We start from the raw sequence: 26,476 nt of genomic DNA, 5'->3' as shown, positions 1-26,476 counted from the left end.
AGGTCACCGGATCTGGTGTCAATTTAAAGAAGTAGTCCAGTTACACATTTGTGGGCTTATAACTTGGCTTCTGAATGTCCTAGAGAGATCAGGTTTGTTTTAGTGTACTCCAATCAACAGCCCCTACAACCACAAAAAGGAATGGAGTCATTAGCACTTATGGTTTTTAAATGGCACCCAGAATTATGTTGCACGAAGCACAATTTCACATCATTCTGGGTCCATTTGTGTGAAAACAAGGTCCAATCAGGCTGAAACGTTACAAGAAGGTAGAATCTATTGAGTTGTAAGTGATCTGAACGTTTCATGATGATCGCACATTCCTATAGGGGGTCAAACCATGTCCCAAAGGTCACCGGATCTGGTGTCAATTTAAAGTAGTAGTCCAGTTACACATTTGTGGGCTTATAACTTGGCTTCTGAATGTCCTAGAGAGATCAGGTTTGTTTAGTGTACTCCAATCAACAGGCCCTACAACCACAAAAAGGAATGGAGTCATTAGAACTTATGGTTTGTAAATGGCACCCAGAATTATTTTGCACGAAGCACAATTTCACATCATTCTGGGTTCATTTGTGTGAAAACAAGGTCCAATCAGGCTGAAACCTTACAGGAAGGTAGAATCTATTGAGTTGTAAGTGATCTGAACGTTTCATGATGATCGCACATTCCTATAGGGGGTCAAACCATGTCCCAAAGGTCACCGGGCCTGGTGTCACTTTAAAGAAGTAGTCCAGTGCCACATTTGTGGGCTTATAACTTGGCTTCTGAATGTCCTAGAGAGATCAGGTTTGTTTAAGTGTACTCCAATCAACAGCCCCTACAACCACAAAAAGGAATGGAGTCATTAGCACTTATGGTTTGTAAATGGCACCCAGAATCATGTTGCACGAAGCACAATTTCACATCATTCTCGGTCCATTTGTGTGAAAACAAGCTCCAATCAGGCTGAAACGTTACAGGAAGGTAGAATCTATTGAGTTGTAAGTGACCTGAACGTTTCATGATGATCGCACATTCCTTTAGGGGGTCAAACCATGTCCCAAAGGTAACCGGATCTGGTGTCAATATAAAGAAGTAGTCCAGTTACATATTTGTGGGCTTATAACTTGGCTTCTGAATGTCCTAGAGAGGTCAGGTTTGTTTCAGAGTACTCCAATTAACAGCCCCCATTACCCCAAAAAGGAATGGAGTCATTAGCACTTATGGTTTTTAAATGGCACCCAGAATTATGTTGCATGAAGCACAATTTCACATCATTCTGGGTTAATTTGTGTGAAAACAAGGTCCAATCATGCTGAAACGTTACAGGAAGGTAGAATCTATTGAGTTGTAAGTGTTCTGAACGTTTCATGATGATCGCACATTCCTATAGGGGTTCAAACCATGTCCCAAAGGTCACCGGGCCTGGTGTCACTTTAAAGAAGTAGTCCAGTTACACATTTGTGGGCTTATAACTTGGCTTCTGAATATCCTAGAAAGATCAGGTTTGTTTTAGTGTACTCCAATAAACAGCCCCTACAACCACAAAAAGGAATAGAGTCATTAGCACTTATGGTTTTTAAATGGCACCCAGAATTATGTTGCACGAAGCACAATTTCACATCATTCTGGGTCCATTTGTGTGTAAACAAGGTCCAATCAGGCTGAAACGTTACAAGAAGGTAGAATCTATTGAGTTGTAAGTGATCTGAACGTTTCATGATGATCGCACATTCCTATAGGGGGTCAAACCATGTCCCAAAGGTCACCGGATCTGGTGTCAATTTAAAGAAGTAGTCCAGTTACACATTTGTGGGCTTATAACTTGGCTTCTAAATGTCCTAGAGAGATCAGGTTTGTTTTAGTATACTCCAATCAACAGCCCCTACAACCACAAAAAGGAATGGAGTCATTAGCACTTATGGTTTGTAAATGGCACCGAGAATCATGTTGCACGAAGCACAATTTCACATCATTCTGGGTTCATTTGTGTGAAAACAAGGTCCAATCAGGCTGAAACGTTACAGGAAGGTAGAATCTATTGAGTTGTAAGTGATCTGAACGTTTCATGATGATAGCACTTTCCTAAGGGGGTCAAACCATGTCCCAAAGGTCACCGGATCTGGTGTCAATTTAAAGAAGTAGTCAGGTTACACATTTGTGGGCTTATAACTTGGCTTCTGAATGTCCTAGAGAGATCAGGTTTGTTTCAGAGTACTCCAATCAACAGCCCCTACAACCACAAAAAGGAATGGAGTCATTAGCACTTATGGTTTGTAAATGGCACCCAGAATTATGTTGCACGAAGCACAATTTCACATCATTCTGGGTTCATTTGTGTGAAATCAAGGTCCAATCAGGCTGAAACGTTACAGGAAGGTAGAATCTATTGAGTTGTAAGTGATCTGAACGTTTCATGATGATAGCACTTTCCTAAGGGAGTCAAACCATGTCCCAAAGGTCACCGGATCTGTGTCAATTTAAAGAAGTAGTCCAGTTACACGTTTGTGGGCTTATAACTTGGCTTCTGAATGTCCTAGAGAGATCAGGTTTGTTTTAGTGTACTCCAATCAACAGCCCCTACAACCACAAAAAGGAATGGAGTCATTAGCACTTATAGTTTGTAAATGGCACCCAGAATTATGTGGCACAAAGCACAATTTCACATCATTCTGGGTTCATTTGTGTGAAAACAAGGTCCAATCAGGCTGAAACATTACAGGAAGGTAGAATCTATTGAGTTGTAAGTGATCTGAACGTTTCATGATGATCGCACATTCCTATAGGGGGTCAAACCATGTCCCAAAGGTCACCGGATCTGGTGTCAATTTAAAGAAGTAGTCCAGTTACACATTTGTGGGCTTATAACTTGAATTCTGAATGTCCTAGAGAGGTCATGTTTGTTTTAGTGTACTCCAATCAACAGCCCCTACAACCACAAAATGGAATGGAGTCATTAGCACTCATGGTTTGTAAATGGCACCCAGAATTATGTTGCACGAAGCACAATTTCACATCATTCTGGGTTCATTTGTGTGAAAACAAGGTCCAATCAGGCTGAAACATTACAGGAAGGTAGAATCTATTGAGTTGTAAGTGATCTGAACGTTTCATGATGATCGCACATTCCTATAGGGGGTCAAACCATGTCCCAAAGGTCACCGGGCCTGGTGTCACTTTCAAGAAGTAGTCCAGTTACATATTTGTGGGCTTATAACTTGGCTTCTGAATGTCCTAGAGAGGTCAGGTTTGTTTCAGAGTACTCCAATTAACAGCCCCCATTACCCCAAAAAGGAATGGAGTCATTAGCACTTATGGTTTGTAAATGGCACCCAGAATTATGTTGCATGAAGCACAATTTCACATCATTCTGGGTTCATTTGTGTGAAAACAAGGTCCAATCAGGCTGAAACGTTACAGGAAGGTAGAATCTATTGATTTGTAAGTGACCTGAACGTTTCATGATGATCGCACATTCCTTTAGGGGGTCAAACCATGTCCCAAAGGTAACCGGATCTGGTGTCAATATAAAGAAGTAGTCCAGTTACACATTTGTGGGCTTATAACTTGGCTTCTGAATGTCCTAGAGAGGTCAGGTTTGTTTCAGAGTACTCCAATTAACAGCCCCCATTACCCCAAAAAGGAATGGAGTCATTAGCACTTATGGTTTGTAAATGGCACCCAGAATTATGTTGCATGAAGCACAATTTCACATCATTCTGGGTTCATTTGTGTGAAAACAAGGTCCAATCAGGCTGAAACGTTACAGGAAGGTAGAATCTATTGAGTTGTAAGTGATCTGAACGTTTCATGATGATCGCACATTCCTATAGGGGGTCAAACCATGTCCCAAAGGTAACCGGATCTGGTGTCAATTTAAAGAAGTAGTCCAGTTACACATTTGTGGGCTTATAACTTGGCTTTTGAATGTCCTAGAGAGATCAGGTTTGTTTTAGTGTACTCCAATCCACAGCCCCTACAACCACAAAAAGGAATGGAGTCATTAGCACTTATGGTTTTTAAATGGCACCCAGAATTATGTTGCACGAAGCACAATTTCACATCATTCTGGGTTCAGTTGTGTGAAAACAAGGTCCAATCAGGCTGAAACGTTACAGGAAGGTAGAATCTATTGAGTTGTAAGTGATCTGAACGTTTCATGATGATCGCACATTCCTATAGGGGGTCAAACCATGTCCCAAAGGTCACCAGGCCTGGTGTCACTTTAAAGAAGTAGTCCAGTTACACATGTGTGGGCTTATAACTTGGCTTCTGAATATCCTAGAAAGATCAGGTTTGTTTTAGTGTACTCCAATCAACAGCCCCTACAACCACAAAAAGGATTAGAGTCATTAGCACTTATGGTTTTTAAATGGCACCCAGAATTATGTTGCACGAAGCACAATTTCACATCATTCTGGGTCCATTTGTGTGAAAACAAGGTCCAATCAGGCTGAAACGTTACAAGAAGGTAGAATCTATTGAGTTGTAAGTGATCTGAACGTTTCATGATGATCGCACATTCCTATAGGTGGTCAAACCATGTCCCAAAGGTCACCGGATCTGGTGTCAATTTAAAGAAGTAGTCCAGTTACACATTTGTGGGCTTATAACTTGGCTTCTGAATGTCCTAGAGAGGTCAGGTTTGTTTCAGAGTACTCCAATTAACAGCCCCCATTACCCCAAAAAGGAATGGAGTCATTAGCACTTATGGTTTGTAAATGGCACGCAGAATTATGTTGCATGAAGCACAATTTCACATCATTCTGGGTTCATTTGTGTGAAAACAAGGTCCAATCAGGCTGAAACGTTACAGGAAGGTAGAATCTATTGAGTTGTAAGTGATCTGAACGTTTCATGATGATTGCACATTCCTATAAGGGGTCAAACCATGTCCCAAAGGTCACCGGGCCTGGTGTCAATTCAAAGAAGTAGTCCAGTTACACATTTGTGGGCTTATAACTTGGCTTCTGAATGTCCTAGAGAGATCAGGTTTGTTTTAGTGTACTCCAATCAACAGCCCCTACAACCACAAAAAGGAATGGAGTCATTAGCACTTATGGGTTTTAAATGGCACCCAGAATTATGTTGCACGAAGCACAATTTCACATCATTCTGGGTTCATTTGTGTGAAATCAAGGTCCAATCAGGCTGAAACGTTACAGGAAGGTAGAATCTATTGAGTTGTAAGTGATCTGAACGTTTCATGATGATAGCACTTTCCTAAGGGGGTCAAACCATGTCCCAAAGGTCACCGGATCTGTGTCAATTTAAAGAAGTAGTCCAGTTACACATTTGTGGGCTTATAACTTGGCTTCTGAATGTCCTAGAGAGATCAGGTTTGTTTTAGTGTACTCCAATCAACAGCCCCTACAACCACAAAAAGGAATGGAGTCATTAGCACTTATGGTTTGTAAATGGCACCCAGAATTATGTGGCACAAAGCACAATTTCACATCATTCTAGGTCCATTTGTGTGAAAACAAGGTCCAATCAGGCTGAAACATTACAGGAAGGTAGAATCTATTGAGTTGTAAGTGATCTGAACGTTTCATGATGATTGCACATTCCTATAGGGGGTCAAACCATGTCCCAAAGGTCACCGGATCTGGTGTCAATTTAAAGAAGTAGTCCAGTTACACATTTGTGGGCTTATAACTTGATTTCTAAAAGTCTAAGAGAGGTCATGTTTGTTTTAGTGTACTCCAATCAACAGCCCCTACAACCACAAAATGGAATGGAGTCATTAGCACTCATGGATTGTAAATGGCACCCAGAATTATGTTGCACGAAGCACAATTTCACATCATTCTGGGTTCATTTGTGTGAAAACAAGGTCCAATCAGGCTGAAACATTACAGGAAGGTAGAATCTATTGAGTTGTAAGTGATCTGAACGTTTCATGATGATCGCACATTCCTATAGGGGGTCAAACCATATCCCAAAGGTCACCGGGCCTGGTGTCACTTTCAAGAAGTAGTCCAGTTACATATTTGTGGGCTTATAACTTGGCTTCTGAATGTCCTAGAGAGGTCAGGTTTGTTTCAGAGTACTCCAATTAACAGCCCCCATTACCCCAAAAAGGAATGGAGTCATTAGCACTTATGGTTTGTAAATGGCACCCAGAATTATGTTGCATGAAGCACAATTTCACATCATTCTGGGTTCATTTGTGTGAAAACAAGGTCCAATCAGGCTGAAACGTTACAGGAAGGTAGAATCTATTGAGTTGTAAGTGACCTGAACGTTTCATGATGATCGCACATTCCTATAGGGGGTCAAACCATGTCCCAAAGGTAACCGGATCTGGTGTCAATATAAAGAAGTAGTGTGGTTACACATTTGTGGGCTTATAACTTGGCTTCTGAATGTCCTAGAGAGGTCAGGTTTGTTTCAGAGTACTCCAATTAACAGCCCCCATTACCCCAAAAAGGAATGGAGTCATTAGCACTTATGGTTTGTAAATGGCACCCAGAATTATGTTGCATGAAGCACAATTTCACATCATTCTGGGTTCATTTGTGTGAAAACAAGGTCCAATCAGGCTGAAACATTACAGGAAGGTAGAATCTATTGAGTTGTAAGTGATCTGAACGTTTCATGATGATCGCACATTCCTATAGGGGGTCAAACCATGTCCCAAAGGTAACCGGATCTGGTGTCAATTTAAAGAAGTAGTCCAGTTACACATTTGTGGGCTTATAACTTGGCTTCTGAATGTCCTAGAGAGATCAGGTTTGTTTTAGTGTACTCCAATCAACAGCCCCTACAACCACAAAAAGGAATGGAGTCATTAGCACTCATGGTTTGTAAATGGCACCCAGAATTATGTTGCACGAAACACAATTTCACATCATTCTGGGTTCATTTGTGTGAAAACAAGGTCCAATCAGGCTGAAACGTTACAGGAAGGTAGAATCTATTGAGTTGTAAGTGATCTGAACGTTTCATGATGATCGCACATTCCTTTAGGGGGTCAAACCATGTCCCAAAGGTCACCGGGCCTGGTGTCACTTTAAAGAAGTAGTCCAGTTACACATTTGTGGGCTTATAACTTGGCTTCTGAATATCCTAGAGAGATCAGGTTTGTTTTAGTGTACTCCAATCAACAGCCCCTACAACCACAAAAAGGATTAGAGTCATTAGCACTTATGGTTTTTAAATGGCACCCAGAATTATGTTGCACGAAGCACAATTTCACATCATTCTGGGTCCATTTGTGTGAAAACAAGGTCCAGTCAGGCTGAAACGTTACAAGAAGGTAGAATCTATTGAGTTGTAAGTGATCTGAACGTTTCATGATGATCGCACATTCCTATAGGGGGTCAAACCATGTCCCAAAGGTCACCGGATCTGGTGTCAATTTAAAGAAGTAGTCCAGTTACACATTTGTGGGCTTATAACTTGGCTTCTGAATGTCCTAGAGAGGTCAGGTTTGTTTCAGAGTACTCCAATTAACAGCGACCATTACCCCAAAAAGGAATGGAGTCATTAGCACTTATGGTTTGTAAATGGCACGCAGAATTATGTTGCATGAAGCACAATTTCACATTATTCTGGGTTCATTTGTGTGAAATCAAGGTCCAATCAGGCTGAAACGTTACAAGAAGGTAGAATCTATTGAGTTGTAAGTGATCTGAACGTTTCATGATGATAGCAATTTCCTAAGGGGGTCAAACCATGTCCCAAAGGTCACCGGATCTGTGTCAATTTAAAGAAGTAGTCCAGTTACACATTTGTGGGCTTATAACTTGGCTTCTGAATGTCCTAGAGAGATCAGGCTTGTTTTAGTGTACTCCAATCAACAGCCCCTACAACCACAAAAAGGAATGGAGTCATTAGCACTTATGGTTTGTAAATGGCACCCAGAATTATGTGGCACAAAGCACAATTTCACATCATTCTAGGTCCATTTGTGTGAAAACAAGGTCCAATCAGGCTGAAACATTACAGGAAGGTAGAATCTATTGAGTTGTAAGTGATCTGAACGTTTCATGATGATTGCACATTCCTATAGGGGGTCAAACCATGTCCCAAAGGTCACCGGATCTGGTGTCAATTTAAAGAAGTAGTCCAGTTACACATTTGTGGGCTTATAACTTGATTTCTGAATGTCCTAGAGAGGTCATGTTTGTTTTAGTGTACTCCAATCAACAGCCCCTACAACCACAAAATGGAATGGAGTCATTAGCACTCATGGTTTGTAAATGGCACCCAGAATTATGTTGCACGAAGCACAATTTCACATCATTCTGGGTTCATTTGTGTGAAAACAAGGTCCAATCAGGCTGAAACATTACAGGAAGGTAGAATCTATTGAGTTGTAAGTGATCTGAACGTTTCATGATGATCGCACATTCCTATAGGGGGTCAAACCATATCCCAAAGGTCACCGGGCCTGGTGTCACTTTCAAGAAGTAGTCCAGTTACATATTTGTGGGCTTATAACTTGGCTTCTGAATGTCCTAGAGAGGTCAGGTTTGTTTCAGAGTACTCCAATTAACAGCCCCCATTACCCCAAAAAGGAATGGAGTCATTAGCACTTATGGTTTGTAAATGGCACCCAGAATTATGTTGCATGAAGCACAATTTCACATCATTCTGGGTTCATTTGTGTGAAAACAAGGTCCAATCAGGCTGAAACGTTACAGGAAGGTAGAATCTATTGAGTTGTAAGTGACCTGAACGTTTCATGATGATCGCACATTCCTATAGGGGGTCAAACCATGTCCCAAAGGTAACCGGATCTGGTGTCAATATAAAGAAGTAGTGTGGTTACACATTTGTGGGCTTATAACTTGGCTTCTGAATGTCCTAGAGAGGTCAGGTTTGTTTCAGAGTACTCCAATTAACAGCCCCCATTACCCCAAAAAGGAATGGAGTCATTAGCACTTATGGTTTGTAAATGGCACCCAGAATTATGTTGCATGAAGCACAATTTCACATCATTCTGGGTTCATTTGTGTGAAAACAAGGTCCAATCAGGCTGAAACATTACAGGAAGGTAGAATCTATTGAGTTGTAAGTGATCTGAACGTTTCATGATGATCGCACATTCCTATAGGGGGTCAAACCATGTCCCAAAGGTAACCGGATCTGGTGTCAATTTAAAGAAGTAGTCCAGTTACACATTTGTGGGCTTATAACTTGGCTTCTGAATGTCCTAGAGAGATCAGGTTTGTTTTAGTGTACTCCAATCAACAGCCCCTACAACCACAAAAAGGAATGGAGTCATTAGCACTTATGGTTTGTAAATGGCACCCAGAATTATGTTGCACGAAACACAATTTCACATCATTCTGGGTTCATTTGTGTGAAAACAAGGTCCAATCAGGCTGAAACGTTACAGGAAGGTAGAATCTATTGAGTTGTAAGTGATCTGAACGTTTCATGATGATCGCACATTCCTTTAGGGGGTCAAACCATGTCCCAAAGGTCACCGGGCCTGGTGTCACTTTAAAGAAGTAGTCCAGTTACACATTTGTGGGCTTATAACTTGGCTTCTGAATATCCTAGAGAGATCAGGTTTGTTTTAGTGTACTCCAATCAACAGCCCCTACAACCACAAAAAGGATTAGAGTCATTAGCACTTATGGTTTTTAAATGGCACCCAGAATTATGTTGCACGAAGCACAATTTCACATCATTCTGGGTCCATTTGTGTGAAAACAAGGTCCAATCAGGCTGAAACGTTACAAGAAGGTAGAATCTATTGAGTTGTAAGTGATCTGAACGTTTCATGATGATCGCACATTCCTATAGGGGGTCAAACCATGTCCCAAAGGTCACCGGATCTGGTGTCAATTTAAAGAAGTAGTCCAGTTGCACATTTGTGGGCTTATAACTTGGCTTCTGAATGTCCTAGAGAGGTCAGGTTTGTTTCAGAGTACTCCAATTAACAGCGACCATTACCCCAAAAAGGAATGGAGTCATTAGCACTTATGGTTTGTAAATGGCACGCAGAATTATGTTGCATGAAGCACAATTTCACATCATTCTGGGTTCATTTGTGTGAAAACAAGGTCCAATCAGGCTGAAACGTTACAGGAAGGTAGAATCTATTGAGTTGTAAGTGATCTGAACGTTTCATGATGATCGGACATTCCTATAAGGGGTCAAACCATGTCCCAAAGGTCACCGGGCCTGGTGTCAATTTAAAGAAGTAGTCCAGTTACACATTTGTGGGCTTATAACTTGGCTTCTAAATGTCCTAGAGAGATCAGGTTTGTTTTAGTATACTCGAATCAACAGCCCCTACAACCACAAAAAGGAATGGAGTCATTAGCACTTATGGTTTGTAAATGGCACCCAGAATTATGTTGCACGAAGCACAATTTCACATCATTCTGGGTTCATTTGTGTGAAAACAAGGTCCAATCAGGCTGAAACGTTACAGGAAGGTAGAATCTATTGAGTTGTATGTGATCTGAACGTTTCATGATGATAGCACTTTCCTAAGGGGGTCAAACCATGTCCCAAAGGTCACCGGATCTGGTGTCAATTTAAAGAAGTAGTCCAGTTACACATTTGTGGGCTTATAACTTGGCTTCTGAATGTCCTAGACAGATCAGGTTTGTTTTAGTGTACTCCAATCAACAGCCCCTACAACCACAAAAAGGAATGGAGTCATTAGCACTTATGGTTTTTAAATGGCACCCAGAATTATGTTGCACGAAGCACAATTTCACATCATTCTAGGTCCATTTGTGTGAAAACAAGGTCCAATCAGGCTGAAACGTTACAAGAAGGTAGAATCTATTGAGTTGTAAGTGATCTGAACGTTTCATGATGATCGCACATTCCTATAGGGGGTCAAACCATGTCCCAAAGGTCACCGGATCTGGTGTCAATTTAAAGAAGTAGTCCAGTTACACATTTGTGGGCTTATAACTTGGCTTCTGAATGTCCTGGAGAGATCAGGTTTGTTTTAGTGTACTCCAATCAACAGCCCCTACAACCACAAAAAGGAATGGAGTCATTAGCACTTATGGTTTGTAAATGGCACCCAGAATTATGTTGCACGAAGCACAATTTCACATCATTCTGGGTTCATTTGTGTGAAAACAAGGTCCAATCAGGCTGAAACCTTACAGGAAGGTAGAATCTATTGAGTTGTAAGTGATCTGAACGTTTCATGATGATCGCACATTCCTATAGGGGGTCAAACCATGTCCCAAAGGTCACCGGGCCTGGTGTCACTTTAAAGAAGTAGTCCAGTGCCACATTTGTGGGCTTATAACTTGGCTTCTGAATGTCCTAGAGAGATCAGGTTTGTTTAAGTGTACTCCAATCAACAGCCCCTACAACCACAAAAAGGAATGGAGTCATTAGCACTTATGGTTTGTAAATGGCACCCAGAATCATGTTGCACGAAGCACAATTTCACATCATTCTCGGTCCATTTGTGTGAAAACAAGCTCCAATCAGGCTGAAACGTTACAAGAAGGTAGAATCTATTGAGTTGTAAGTGATCTGAACGTTTCATGATGATTGCACATTCCTATAGGGGGTCAAAACATGTCCCAAAGGTCACCGGGCCTGGTGTCACTTTAAAGAAGTAGTCCAGTTACATATTTGTGGGCTTATAACTTGGCTTCTGAATGTCCTAGAGAGGTCAGGTTTGTTTCAGAGTACTCCAATTAACAGCCCCCATTACCCCAAAAAGGAATGGAGTCATTAGCACTTATGGTTTTTAAATGGCACCCAGAATTATGTTGCATGAAGCACAATTTCACATCATTCTGGGTTAATTTGTGTGAAAACAAGGTCCAATCATGCTGAAACGTTACAGGAAGGTAGAATCTATTGAGTTGTAAGTGATCTGAACGTTTCATGATGATCGCACATTCCTATAGGGGTTCAAACCATGTCCCAAAGGTCACCGGGCCTCTTGTCACTTTAAAGAAGTAGTCCAGTTACACATTTGTGGGCTTATAACTTGGCTTCTGAATATCCTAGAGAGATCAGGTTTGTTTTAGTGTACTCCAATAAACAGCCCCTACAACCACAAAAAGGAATAGAGTCATTAGCACTTATGGTTTTTAAATGGCACCCAGAATTATGTTGCACGAAGCACAATTTCACACCATTCTGGGTCCATTTGTGTGTAAACAAGGTCCAATCAGGCTGAAACGTTACAAGAAGGTAGAATCTATTGAGTTGTAAGTGATCTGAACGTTTCATGATGATCGCACATTCCTATAGGGGGTCAAACCATGTCCCAAAGGTCACCGGGCCTGGTGTCACTTTAAAGAAGTAGTCCAGTTACACATTTGTGGGCTTATAACTTGGCTTCTGAATATCCTAGAGAGATCAGGTTTGTTTTAGTGTACTCCAATAAACAGCCCCTACAACCACAAAAAGGAATAGAGTCATTAGCACTTATGGTTTTTAAATGGCACCTAGAATTATGTTGCATGAAGCACAATTTCACATCATTCTGGGTTAATTTGTGTGAAAACAAGGTCCAATCATGCTGAAACGTTACAGGAAGGTAGAATCTATTGAGTTGTAAGTGATCTGAACGTTTCATGATGATCGCACATTCCTATAGGGGGTCAAACCATGTCCCAAAGGTCACCGGATCTGGTGTCAATTTAAAGAAGTAGTCCAGTTACACATTTGTGGGCTTATAACTTGGCTTCTAAATGTCCTAGAGAGATCAGGTTTGTTTTAGTATACTCCAATAAACAGCCCCTACAACCACAAAAAGGAATGGAGTCATTAGCACTTATGGTTTGTAAATGGCACCCAGAATCATGTTGCACGAAGCACAATTTCACATCATTCTGGGTTCATTTGTGTGAAAACAAGGTCCAATCAGGCTGAAACGTTACAGGAAGGTAGAATCTATTGAGTTGTAAGTGATCTGAACGTTTCATGATGATAGCACTTTCCTAAGGGGGTCAAACCATGTCCCAAAGGTCACCGGATCTGGTGTCAATTTAAAGAAGTAGTCAAGTTACACATTTGTGGGCTTATAACTTGGCTTCTGAATGTCCTAGAGAGATCAGGTTTGTATCAGAGTACTCCAATCAACAGCCCCTACAACCACAAAAAGGAATGGAGTCATTAGCACTTATGGTTTGTAAATGGCACCCAGAATTATGTTGCACGAAGCACAATTTCACATCATTCTGGGTTCATTTGTGTGAAATCAAGGTCCAATCAGGCTGAAACGTTACAGGAAGGTAGAATCTATTGAGTTGTAAGTGATCTGAACGTTTCATGATGATAGCACTTTCCTAAGGGAGTCAAACCATGTCCCAAAGGTCACCGGATCTGTGTCAATTTAAAGAAGTAGTCCAGTTACACGTTTGTGGGCTTATAACTTGGCTTCTGAATGTCCTAGAGAGATCAGGTTTGTTTTAGTGTACTCCAATCAACAGCCCCTACAACCACAAAAAGGAATGGAGTCATTAGCACTTATGGTTTGTAAATGGCACCCAGAATTATGTGGCACAAAGCACAATTTCACATCATTCTGGGTTCATTTGTGTGAAAACAAGGTCCAATCAGGCTGAAACATTACAGGAAGGTAGAATCTATTGAGTTGTAAGTGATCTGAACGTTTCATGATGATCGCACATTCCTATAGGGGGTCAAACCATGTCCCAAAGGTCACCGGATCTGGTGTCAATTTAAAGAAGTAGTCCAGTTACACATTTGTGGGCTTATAACTTGGCTTCTGAATGTTCTAGAGAGGTCAGGTTTGTTTCAGAGTACTCCAATTAACAGCCCCCATTACCCCAAAAAGGAATGGAGTCATTAGCACTTATGGTTTGTAAATGGCACCCAGAATTATGTTGCATGAAGCAAAATTTCACATCATTCTGGGTTCATTTGTGTGAAAACAAGGTCCAATCAGGCTGAAACGTTACAGGAAGGTAGAATCTATTGAGTTGTAAGTGACCTGAACGTTTCATGATGATCGCACATTCCTATAGGGGGTCAAACCATGTCCCAAAGGTAACCGGATCTGGTGTCATTATAAAGAAGTAGTCCAGTTACACATTTGTGGGCTTATAACTTGGCTTCTGAATGTCCTAGAGAGGTCAGGTTTGTTTCAGAGTACTCCAATTAACAGCCCCCATTACCCCAAAAAGTAATGGAGTCATTAGCACTTATGGTTTGTAAATGGCACCCAGAATTATGTTGCATGAAGCACAATTTCACATCATTCTGGGTTCATTTGTGTGAAAAAAAGGTCCAATCAGGCTGAAACGTTACAGGAAGGTAGAATCTATTGAGTTGTAAGTGATCTGAACGTTTCATGATGATCGCACATTCCTATAGGGGGTCAAACCATGTCCCAAAGGTAACCGGATCTGGTGTCAATTTAAAGAAGTAGTCCAGTTACACATTTGTGGGCTTATAACTTGGCTTCTGAATGTCCTAGAGAGATCAGGTTTGTTTTAGTGTACTCCAATCAACAGCCCCTACAACCACAAAAAGGAATGGAGTCATTAGCACTTATGGTTTTTAAATGGCACCCAGAATTATGTTGCACGAAGCACAATTTCACATCATTCTGGGTTCAGTTGTGTGAAAACAAGGTCCAATCAGGCTGAAACGTTACAGGAAGGTAGAATCTATTGAGTTGTAAGTGATCTGAACGTTTCATGATGATCGCACATTCCTATAGGGGGTCAAACCATGTCCCAAAGGTCACCGGGCCTGGTGTCACTTTAAAGAAGTAGTCCAGTTACACATGTGTGGGCTTATAACTTGGCTTCTGAATATCCTAGAGAGATCAGGTTTGTTTTAGTGTACTCCAATCAACAGCCCCTACAACCACAAAAAGGATTAGAGTCATTAGCACTTATGGTTTTTAAATGGCACCCAGAATTATGTTGCACGAAGCACAATTTCACATCATTCTGGGTCCATTTGTGTGAAAACAAGGTCCAATCAGGCTGAAACGTTACAAGAAGGTAGAATCTATTGAGTTGTAAGGTATCTGAACGTTTCATGATGATCGCACATTCCTATAGATGGTCAAACCATGTCCCAAAGGTCACCGGATCTGGTGTCAATTTAAAGAAGTAGTCCAGTTACACATTTGTGGGCTTATAACTTGGCTTCTGAATGTCCTAGAGAGGTCAGGTTTGTTTCAGAGTACTCCAATTAACAGCCCCCATTACCCCAAAAAGGAATGGAGTCATTAGCACTTATGGTTTGTAAATGGCACGCAGAATTATGTTGCATGAAGCACAATTTCACATCATTCTGGGTTCATTTGTGTGAAAACAAGGTCCAATCAGGCTGAAACGTTACAGGAAGGAAGAATCTATTGAGTTGTAAGTGATCTGAACGTTTCATGATGATCGCACATTCCTATAAGGGGTCACACCATGTCCCAAAGGTCACCGGGCCTAGTGTCAATTCAAAGAAGTAGTCCAGTTACACATTTGTGGGCTTATAACTTGGCTTCTAAATGTCCTAGAGAGATCAGGTTTGTTTTAGTATACTCCAATGAACAGCCCCTACAACCACAAAAAGGAATGGAGTCATTAGCACTTATGGTTTGTAAATGGCACCCAGAATTATGTTGCACGAAGCACAATTTCACATCATTCTGGGTTCATTTGTGTGAAAACAAGGTCCAATCAGGCTGATACGTTACAGGAAGGTAGAATCTATTGAGTTGTAAGTGATCTGAACGTTTCATGATGATAGCACTTTCCTAAGGGGGTCAAACCATGTCCCAAAGGTCACCGGATCTGGTGTCAATTTAAAGAAGTAGTCCAGTTACACATTTGTGGGCTTATAACTTGGCTTCTGAATGTCCTAGAGAGATCAGGTTTGTTTTAGCTTACTCCAATCAACAGCCCCTACAACCACAAAAAGGAATGGAGTCATTAGCACTTATGGGTTTTAAATGGCACCCAGAATTATGTTGCACGAAGCACAATTTCACATCATTCTGGGTTCATTTGTGTGAAAACAAGTTCCAATCAGGCTGAAACATTACAGGAACGTAGAATCTATTGAGTTGTAAGTGATCTGAACGTTTCATTATGATAGCACTTTCCTAAGGGGGTCAAACCATGTCCCAAAGGTCACCGGATCTGGTGTAAATTTAAAGAAGTAGTCCAGTTACACATTTGTGGGCTTATAACTCGGCTTCTGAATGTCCTAGAGAGATCAGGTTTGTTTCAGAGTACTCCAATCAACAGCCCCTACAACCACAAAAAGGAATGGAGTCATTAGCACTTATGGTTTGTAAATGGCACCCAGAATTATAATGCACGAAGCACAATTTCACATCATTCTGGGTCCATTTGTGTGAAAACAAGGTCCAGTCAGGCTGAAACGTTACAGGAAGGTAGAATCTATTGAGTTGTAATTGATCTGAACGTTTCATGATGATCGCACATTCCTATAGGGGGTCAAACCATGTCCCAAAGGTCACCAGGCCTGGTGTCACTTTAAAGAAGTAGTCCAGTTACACATTTGTGGGCTTATAACTTGGCTTCTGAATGTCCTAGAGAGGTCAGGTTTGTTTTAGTGTACTCCAATCAACAGCCCCTACAACCACAAAATAAAATGGAGTCATTAGCACTCATGGTTTGTAAATGGCACCCAGAATTATGTTGCACGAAGCACAATTTCACATCATTCTGGGTTCATTTGTGTGAAAACAAGGTCCAATCAGGCTGAAACATTACAGGAAGGTAGAATCTATTGAGTTGTGAGTGATCTGAACGTTTCATGATGATCGCACATTCCTATAGGGGGTCAAACCATGTCCCAAAGGTCACCGGGCCTCGTGTCACTTTAAAGAAGTAGTCCAGTTACACATTTGTGGGCTTATAACTTTGCTTCTGAATATCCTAGAGAGATCAGGTTTGTTTTAGTGTACTCCAATCAACAGCCCCTACAACCACAAAAAGGATTAGAGTCATTAGCACTTATGGTTTTTAAATGGCACCCAGAATTATGTTGCACGAAGCACAATTTCACATCATTCTGGGTCCATTTGTGTGAAAACAAGGTCCAATCAGGCTGAAACGTTACAAGAAGGTAGAATCTATTGAGTTGTAAGTGATCTGAACGTTTCATGATGATCGCACATTCCTATAGGTGGTCAAACCATGTCCCAAAGGTCACCGGATCTGGTGTCAATTTAAAGAAGTAGTCCAGTTATACATTTGTGGGCTTATAACTTGGCTTCTAAATGTCCTAGAGAGATCAGGTTTGTTTCAGAGTACTCCAATCAACAGCCCCTACAACCACAAAAAGGAATTGAGTCATTAGCACTTATGGTTTGTAAATGGCACCCAGAATTATGTTGCACGATGCACAATTTCACATCATTCTGGGTTCATTTGTGTGAAATCAAGGTCCAATCAGGCTGAAACGTTACAGGAAGGTAGAATCTATTGAGTTGTAAGTGATCTGAACGTTTCATGATGATAGCACTTTCCTAAGGGAGTCAAACCATGTCCCAAAGGTCACCGGATCTGTGTCAATTTAAAGAAGTAGTCCAGTTACACGTTTGTGGGCTTATAACTTGGCTTCTGAATGTCCTAGAGAGATCAGGTTTGTTTTAGTGTACTCCAATCAACAGCCCCTACAACCACAAAAAGGAATGGAGTCATTAGCACTTATGGTTTGTAAATGGCACCCAGAATTATGTGGCACAAAGCACAATTTCACATCATTCTGGGTTCATTTGTGTGAAAACAAGGTCCAATCAGGCTGAAACATTACAGGAAGGTAGAATCTATTGAGTTGTAAGTGATCTGAACGTTTCATGATGATCGCACATTCCTATAGGGGGTCAAACCATGTCCCAAAGGTCACCGGATCTGGTGTCAATTTAAAGAAGTAGTCCAGTTACATATTTGTGGGCTTATAACTTGGCTTCTGAATGTTCTAGAGAGGTCAGGTTTGTTTCAGAGTACTCCAATTAACAGCCCCCATTACCCCAAAAAGGAATGGAGTCATTAGCACTTATGGTTTGTAAATGGCACCCAGAATTATGTTGCATGAAGCAAAATTTCACATCATTCTGGGTTCATTTGTGTGAAAACAAGGTCCAATCAGGCTGAAACGTTACAGGAATGTAGAATCTATTGAGTTGTAAGTGACCTGAACGTTTCATGATGATCGCACATTCCTATAGGGGGTCAAACCATGTCCCAAAGGTAACCGGATCTGGTGTCAATATAAAGAAGTAGTCCAGTTACACATTTGTGGGCTTATAACTTGGCTTCTGAATGTCCTAGAGAGGTCAGGTTTGTTTCAGAGTACTCCAATTAACAGCCCCCATTACCCCAAAAAGTAATGGAGTCATTAGCACTTATGGTTTGTAAATGGCACCCAGAATTATGTTGCATGAAGCACAATTTCACATCATTCTGGGTTCATTTGTGTGAAAAAAAGGTCCAATCAGGCTGAAACGTTACAGGAAGGTAGAATCTATTGAGTTGTAAGTGATCTGAACGTTTCATGATGATCGCACATTCCTATAGGGGGTCAAACCATGTCCCAAAGGTAACCGGATCTGGTGTCAATTTAAAGAAGTAGTCCAGTTACACATTTGTGGGCTTATAACTTGGCTTCTGAATGTCCTAGAGAGATCAGGTTTGTTTTAGTGTACTCCAATCAACAGCCCCTACAACCACAAAAAGGAATGGAGTCATTAGCACTTATGGTTTTTAAATGGCACCCAGAATTATGTTGCACGAAGCACAATTTCACATCATTCTGGGTTCAGTTGTGTGAAAACAAGGTCCAATCAGGCTGAAACGTTACAGGAAGGTAGAATCTATTGAGTTGTAAGTGATCTGAACGTTTCATGATGATCGCACATTCCTATAGGGGGTCAAACCATGTCCCAAAGGTCACCGGGCCTGGTGTCACTTTAAAGAAGTAGTCCAGTTACACATGTGTGGGCTTATAACTTGGCTTCTGAATATCCTAGAGAGATCAGGTTTGTTTTAGTGTACTCCAATCAACAGCCCCTACAACCACAAAAAGGATTAGAGTCATTAGCACTTATGGTTTTTAAATGGCACCGAGAATTATGTTGCACGAAGCACAATTTCACATCATTCTGGGTCCATTTGTGTGAAAACAAGGTCCAATCAGGCTGAAACGTTACAAGAAGGTAGAATCTATTGAGTTGTAAGGTATCTGAACGTTTCATGATGATCGCACATTCCTATAGGTGGTCAAACCATGTCCCAAAGGTCACCGGATCTGGTGTCAATTTAAAGAAGTAGTCCAGTTACACATTTGTGGGCTTATAACTTGGCTTCTGAATGTCCTAGAGAGGTCAGGTTTGTTTCAGAGTACTCCAATTAACAGCCCCCATTACCCCAAAAAGGAATGGAGTCATTAGCACTTATGGTTTGTAAATGGCACGCAGAATTATGTTGCATGAAGCACAATTTCACATCATTCTGGGTTCATTTGTGTGAAAACAAGGTCCAATCAGGCTGAAACGTTACAGGAAGGTAGAATCTATTGAGTTGTAAGTGATCTGAACGTTTCATGATGATCGCACATTCCTATAAGGGGTCAAACCATGTCCCAAAGGTCACCGGGCCTGGTGTCAATTCAAAGAAGTAGTCCAGTTACACATTTGTGGGCTTATAACTTGGCTTCTAAATGTCCTAGAGAGATCAGGTTTGTTTTAGTATACTCCAATGAACAGCCCCTACAACCACAAAAAGGAATGGAGTCATTAGCACTTATGGTTTGTAAATGGCACCCAGAATTATGTTGCACGAAGCACAATTTCACATCATTCTGGGTTCATTTGTGTGAAAACAAGTTCCAATCAGGCTGAAACATTACAGGAAAGTAGAATCTATTGAGTTGTAAGTGATCTGAACGTTTCATTATGATAGCACTTTCCTAAGGGGGTCAAACCATGTCCCAAAGGTCACCGGATCTGGTGTAAATTTAAAGAAGTAGTCCAGTTACACATTTGTGGGCTTATAACTCGATTCTGAATGTCCTAGAGAGATCAGGTTTGTTTCAGAGTACTCCAATCAACAGCCCCTACAACCACAAAAAGGAATGGAGTCATTAGCACTTATGGTTTGTAAATGGCACCCAGAATTATAATGCACGAAGCACAATTTCACATCATTCTGGGTCCATTTGTGTGAAAACAAGGTCCAATCAGGCTGAAACGTTACAGGAAGGTAGAATCTATTGAGTTGTAATTGATCTGAACGTTTCATGATGATCGCACATTCCTATAGGGGGTCAAACCATGTCCCAAAGGTCACCAGGCCTGGTGTCACTTTAAAGAAGTAGTCCAGTTACACATTTGTGGGCTTATAACTTGGCTTCTGAATGTCCTAGAGAGGTCAGGTTTGTTTTAGTGTACTCCAATCAACAGCCCCTACAACCACAAAATAAAATGGAGTCATTAGCACTCATGGTTTGTAAATGGCACCCAAAATTATGTTGCACGAAGCACAATTTCACATCATTCTGGGTTCATTTGTGTGAAAACAAGGTCCAATCAGGCTGAAACATTACAGGAAGGTAGAATCTATTGAGTTGTGAGTGATCTGAACGTTTCATGATGATCGCACATTCCTATAGGGGTTCAAACCATGTCCCAAAGGTCACCGGGCCTCGTGTCACTTTAAAGAAGTAGTCCAGTTACACATTTGTGGGCTTATAACTTTGCTTCTGAATATCCTAGAGAGATCAGGTTTGTTTTAGTGTACTCCAATCAACAGCCCCTACAACCACAAAAAGGATTAGAGTCATTAGCACTTATGGTTTTTAAATGGCACCCAGAATTATGTTGCACGAAGCACAATTTCACATCATTCTGGGTCCATTTGTGTGAAAACAAGGTCCAATCAGGCTGAAACGTTACAAGAAGGTAGAATCTATTGAGTTGTAAGTGATCTGAACGTTTCATGATGATCGCACATTCCTATAGGTGGTCAAACCATGTCCCAAAGGTCACCGGATCTGGTGTCAATTTAAAGAAGTAGTCCAGTTACACATTTGTGGGCTTATAACTTGGCTTCTGAATGTCCTAGAGAGGTCAGGTTTGTTTCAGAGTACTCCAATTAACAGCCCCCATTACCCCAAAAAGGAATGGAGTCATTAGCACTTATGGTTTGTAAATGGCACGCAGAATTATGTTGCATGAAGCACAATTTCACATCATTCTGGGTTCATTTGTGTGAAAACAAGGTCCAATCAGGTTGAAACGTTACAGGAAGGTAGAATCTATTGAGTTGTAAGTGATCTGAACGTTTCATGATGATCGCACATTCCTATAAGGGGTCAAACCATGTCCCAAAGGTCACCGGGCCTGGTGTCAATTCAAAGAAGTAGTCCAGTTACACATTTGTGGGCTTATAACTTGGCTTCTAAATGCCCTAGAGAGATCAGGTTTGTTTGAGTATACTCCAATGAACAGCCCCTACAACCACAAAAAGGAATGGAGTCATTAGCACTTATGGTTTGTAAATGGCACCCAGAATTATGTTGCACGAAGCACAATTTCACATCATTCTGGGTTCATTTGTGTGAAAACAAGGTCCAATCAGGCTGAAACGTTACAGGAAGGTAGAATCTATTGAGTTGTAAGTGATCTGAACGTTTCATGATGATAGCACTTTCCTAAGGGGGTCAAACCATGTCCCAAAGGTCACCGGATCTGGTGTCAATTTAAAGAAGTAGTCCAGTTACACATTTGTGGGCTTATAACTTGGCTTCTGAATGTCCTAGAGAGATCAGGTTTGTTTTAGTGTACTCCAATCAACAGCCCCTACAACCACAAAAAGGAATGGAGTCATTAGCACTTATGGGTTTTAAATGGCACCCAGAATTATGTTGCACGAAGCACAATTTCACATCATTCTGGGTTCATTTGTGTGAAAACAAGTTCCAATCAGGCTGAAACATTACAGGAACGTAGAATCTATTGAGTTGTTAGTGATCTGAACGTTTCATTATGATAGCACTTTCCTAAGCGGGTCAAACCATGTCCCAAAGGTCACCAGATCTGGTGTAAATTTAAAGAAGTAGTCCAGTTACACATTTGTGGGCTTATAACTCGGCTTCTGAATGTCCTAGAGAGTTCAGGTTTGTTTCAGAGTACTCAAATCAACAGCCCCTACAACCACAAAAAGGAATGGAGTCATTAGCACTTATGGTTTGTAAATGGCACCCAGAATTATGTTGCACGAAGCACAATTTCACATCATTCTGGGTTCATTTGTGTGAAATCAAGGTCCAATCAGGCTGAAACGTTACAGGAAGGTAGAATCTATTGAGTTGTAAGTGATCTCAACGTTTCATGATGATCGCACATTCCTATAGGGGGTCAAACCATGTCCCAAAGGTAACCGGATCTGGTGTCAATTTAAAGAAGTAGTCCAGTTACACATTTGGGGGCTTATAACTTGGCTTCTGAATGTCCTAGAGAGATCAGGTTTGTTTTAGTGTACTCCAATCAACAGCCCCTACAACCACAAAAAGGAATGGAGTCATTAGCACTTATGGTTTGTAAATGGCACCCAGAATTATGTGGCACAAAGCACAATTTCACATCATTCTGGGTCCATTTGTGTGAAAACAAGGTCCAATCAGGCTGAAACGTTACAGGAAGGTAGAATCTATTGAGTTGTAATTGATCTGAACGTTTCATGATGATCGCACATTCCTATAGGGGGTCAAACCATGTCCCAAAGGTCACCAGGCCTGGTGTCACTTTAAAGAAGTAGTCCAGTTACACATTTGTGGGCTTATAACTTGGCTTCTGAATGTCCTAGAGAGGTCAGGTTTGTTTTAGTGTACTCCAATCAACAGCCCCTACAACCACAAAATGGAATGGAGTCATTAGCACTCATGGTTTGTAAATGGCACCCAGAATTACGTTGCACGAAGCACAATTTTACATCATTCTGGGTTCATTTGTGTGAAAACAAGGTCCAATCAGGCTGAAACATTACAGGAAGGTAGAATCTATTGAGTTGTGAGTGATCTGAACGTTTCATGATGATCGCACATTCCTATAGGGGGTCAAACCATGTCCCAAAGGTCACCGGGCCTGGTGTCACTTTAAAGAAGTAGTCCAGTTACACATTTGTGGGCTTATAACTTGGCTTCTGAATATCCTAGAGAGATCAGGTTTATTTTAGTGTACTCCAATCAACAGCCCCTACAACCAAAAAAAAAGGAATAGAGTCATTAGCACTTATGGTTTTTGAAATGGCACCCAGAATTATGTTGCACGAAGCACAATTTCACATCATTCTGGGTCCATTTGTGTGAAAACAAGGTCCAATCAGGCTGAAACGTTTCAAGAAGGTAGAATCTATTGAGTTGTAAGTGATCTGAACGTTTCATGATGATCGCACATTCCTATAGGGGGTCAAACCATGTCCCAAAGGTCACCGGGCCTGGTGTCACTTTCAAGAAGTAGTCCAGTTACATATTTGTGGGCTTAAAACTTGGCTTCTGAATGTCCTAGAGAGGTCAGGTTTGTTTCAGAGTACTCCAATTAACAGCCCCCATTACCCCAAAAAGGAATGGAGTCATTAGCACTTATGGTTTTTAAATGGCACCCAGAATTATGTTGCATGAAGCACAATTTCACATCATTCTGGGTTCATTTGTGTGAAAACAAGGTCCAATCAGGCTGAAACGTTACAGGAAGGTAGAATCTATTGAGTTGTAAGTGATCTGAACATTTCATGATGATCGCACATTCCTATAGGGGGTCAAACCATGTCCCAAAGGTAACCGGATCTGGTGTCAATTTAAAGAAGTAGTCCAGTTACACATTTATGGGCTTATAACTTGGCTTCTGAATGTCCTAGAGAGATCAGGTTTGTTTTAGTGTACTCCAATCAACAGCCCCTACAACCACAAAAAGGAATGGAGTCATTAGCACTTATGGTTTGTAAATGGCACCCAGAATTATGTTGCACGAAGCACAATTTCACATCATTCTGGGTTCATTTGTGTGAAAACAAGGTCCAATCAGGCTGAAACGTTACAGGAAGGTAGAATCTATTGAGTTGTAAGTGATCTGAACGTTTCATGATGATCGCACATTCCTATAGGGGGTCAAACTATGTCCCAAAGGTCACCGGGCCTGGTGTCACTTTAATGAAGAAGTCCAGTTACACATTTGTGGGCTTATAACTTGGCTTCTGAATATCCTAGAGAGATCAGGTTTGTTTTAGTGTACTCCAATCAACAGCCCCTACAACCACAAAAAGGAATAGAGTCATTAGCACTTATGGTTTTTAAATGGCACCCAGAATTATGTTGCACGAAGCACAATTTCACATCATTCTGGGTCCATTTGTGTGAAAACAAGGTCCAATCAGGCTGAAACGTTACAAGAAGGTAGAATCTATTGAGTTGTAAGTGATCTGAACGTTTCATGATGATCGCACATTCCTATAGGGGGTCAAACCATGTCCCAAAGGTCACCGGATCTGGTGTCAATTTAAAGAAGTAGTCCAGTTACACATTTGTGGGCTTATAACTTGGCTTCTGAATGTCCTAGAGAGATCAGGTTTGTTTTAGTGTACTCCAATTAACAGCCCCCATTACCCCAAAAAGGAATGGAGTCATTAGCACTTATGGTTTTTAAATGGCACCCAGAATTATGTTGCATGAAGCACAATTTCACATCATTCTGGGTTAATTTGTGTGAAAACAAGGTCCAATCATGCTGAAACGTTACAGGAAGGTAGAATCTATTGAGTTGTAAGTGATCTGAACGTTTCATGATGATCGCACATTCCTATAGGGGTTCAAACCATGTCCCAAAGGTCACCGGGCCTCTTGTCACTTTAAAGAAGTAGTCCAGTTACACATTTGTGGGCTTATAACTTGGCTTCTGAATATCCTAGAGAGATCAGGTTTGTTTTAGTGTACTCCAATAAACAGCCCCTACAACCACAAAAAGGAATAGAGTCATTAGCACTTATGGTTTTTAAATGGCACCCAGAATTATGTTGCACGAAGCACAATTTCACACCATTCTGGGTCCATTTGTGTGTAAACAAGGTCCAATCAGGCTGAAACGTTACAAGAAGGTAGAATCTATTGAGTTGTAAGTGATCTGAACGTTTCATGATGATCGCACATTCCTATAGGGGGTCAAACCATGTCCCAAAGGTCACCGGGCCTGGTGTCACTTTAAAGAAGTAGTCCAGTTACACATTTGTGGGCTTATAACTTGGCTTCTGAATATCCTAGAGAGATCAGGTTTGTTTTAGTGTACTCCAATAAACAGCCCCTACAACCACAAAAAGGAATAGAGTCATTAGCACTTATGGTTTTTAAATGGCACCTAGAATTATGTTGCATGAAGCACAATTTCACATCATTCTGGGTTAATTTGTGTGAAAACAAGGTCCAATCATGCTGAAACGTTACAGGAAGGTAGAATCTATTGAGTTGTAAGTGATCTGAACGTTTCATGATGATCGCACATTCCTATAGGGGGTCAAACCATGTCCCAAAGGTCACCGGATCTGGTGTCAATTTAAAGAAGTAGTCCAGTTACACATTTGTGGGCTTATAACTTGGCTTCTAAATGTCCTAGAGAGATCAGGTTTGTTTTAGTATACTCCAATAAACAGCCCCTACAACCACAAAAAGGAATGGAGTCATTAGCACTTATGGTTTGTAAATGGCACCCAGAATCATGTTGCACGAAGCACAATTTCACATCATTCTGGGTTCATTTGTGTGAAAACAAGGTCCAATCAGGCTGAAACGTTACAGGAAGGTAGAATCTATTGAGTTGTAAGTGATCTGAACGTTTCATGATGATAGCACTTTCCTAAGGGGGTCAAACCATGTCCCAAAGGTCACCGGATCTGGTGTCAATTTAAAGAAGTAGTCAAGTTACACATTTGTGGGCTTATAACTTGGCTTCTGAATGTCCTAGAGAGATCAGGTTTGTATCAGAGTACTCCAATCAACAGCCCCTACAACCACAAAAAGGAATGGAGTCATTAGCACTTATGGTTTGTAAATGGCACCCAGAATTATGTTGCACGAAGCACAATTTCACATCATTCTGGGTTCATTTGTGTGAAATCAAGGTCCAATCAGGCTGAAACGTTACAGGAAGGTAGAATCTATTGAGTTGTAAGTGATCTGAACGTTTCATGATGATAGCACTTTCCTAAGGGAGTCAAACCATGTCCCAAAGGTCACCGGATCTGTGTCAATTTAAAGAAGTAGTCCAGTTACACGTTTGTGGGCTTATAACTTGGCTTCTGAATGTCCTAGAGAGATCAGGTTTGTTTTAGTGTACTCCAATCAACAGCCCCTACAACCACAAAAAGGAATGGAGTCATTAGCACTTATGGTTTGTAAATGGCACCCAGAATTATGTGGCACAAAGCACAATTTCACATCATTCTGGGTTCATTTGTGTGAAAACAAGGTCCAATCAGGCTGAAACATTACAGGAAGGTAGAATCTATTGAGTTGTAAGTGATCTGAACGTTTCATGATGATCGCACAT

The sequence above is a fragment of the Nothobranchius furzeri genome, chromosome 7 (genome assembly GCF_043380555.1).
Source record: "Nothobranchius furzeri strain GRZ-AD chromosome 7, NfurGRZ-RIMD1, whole genome shotgun sequence".
NCBI classification, from domain to species: domain Eukaryota; kingdom Metazoa; phylum Chordata; class Actinopteri; order Cyprinodontiformes; family Nothobranchiidae; genus Nothobranchius; species Nothobranchius furzeri.
Note: the sequence above shows the minus strand (reverse complement) of the source record.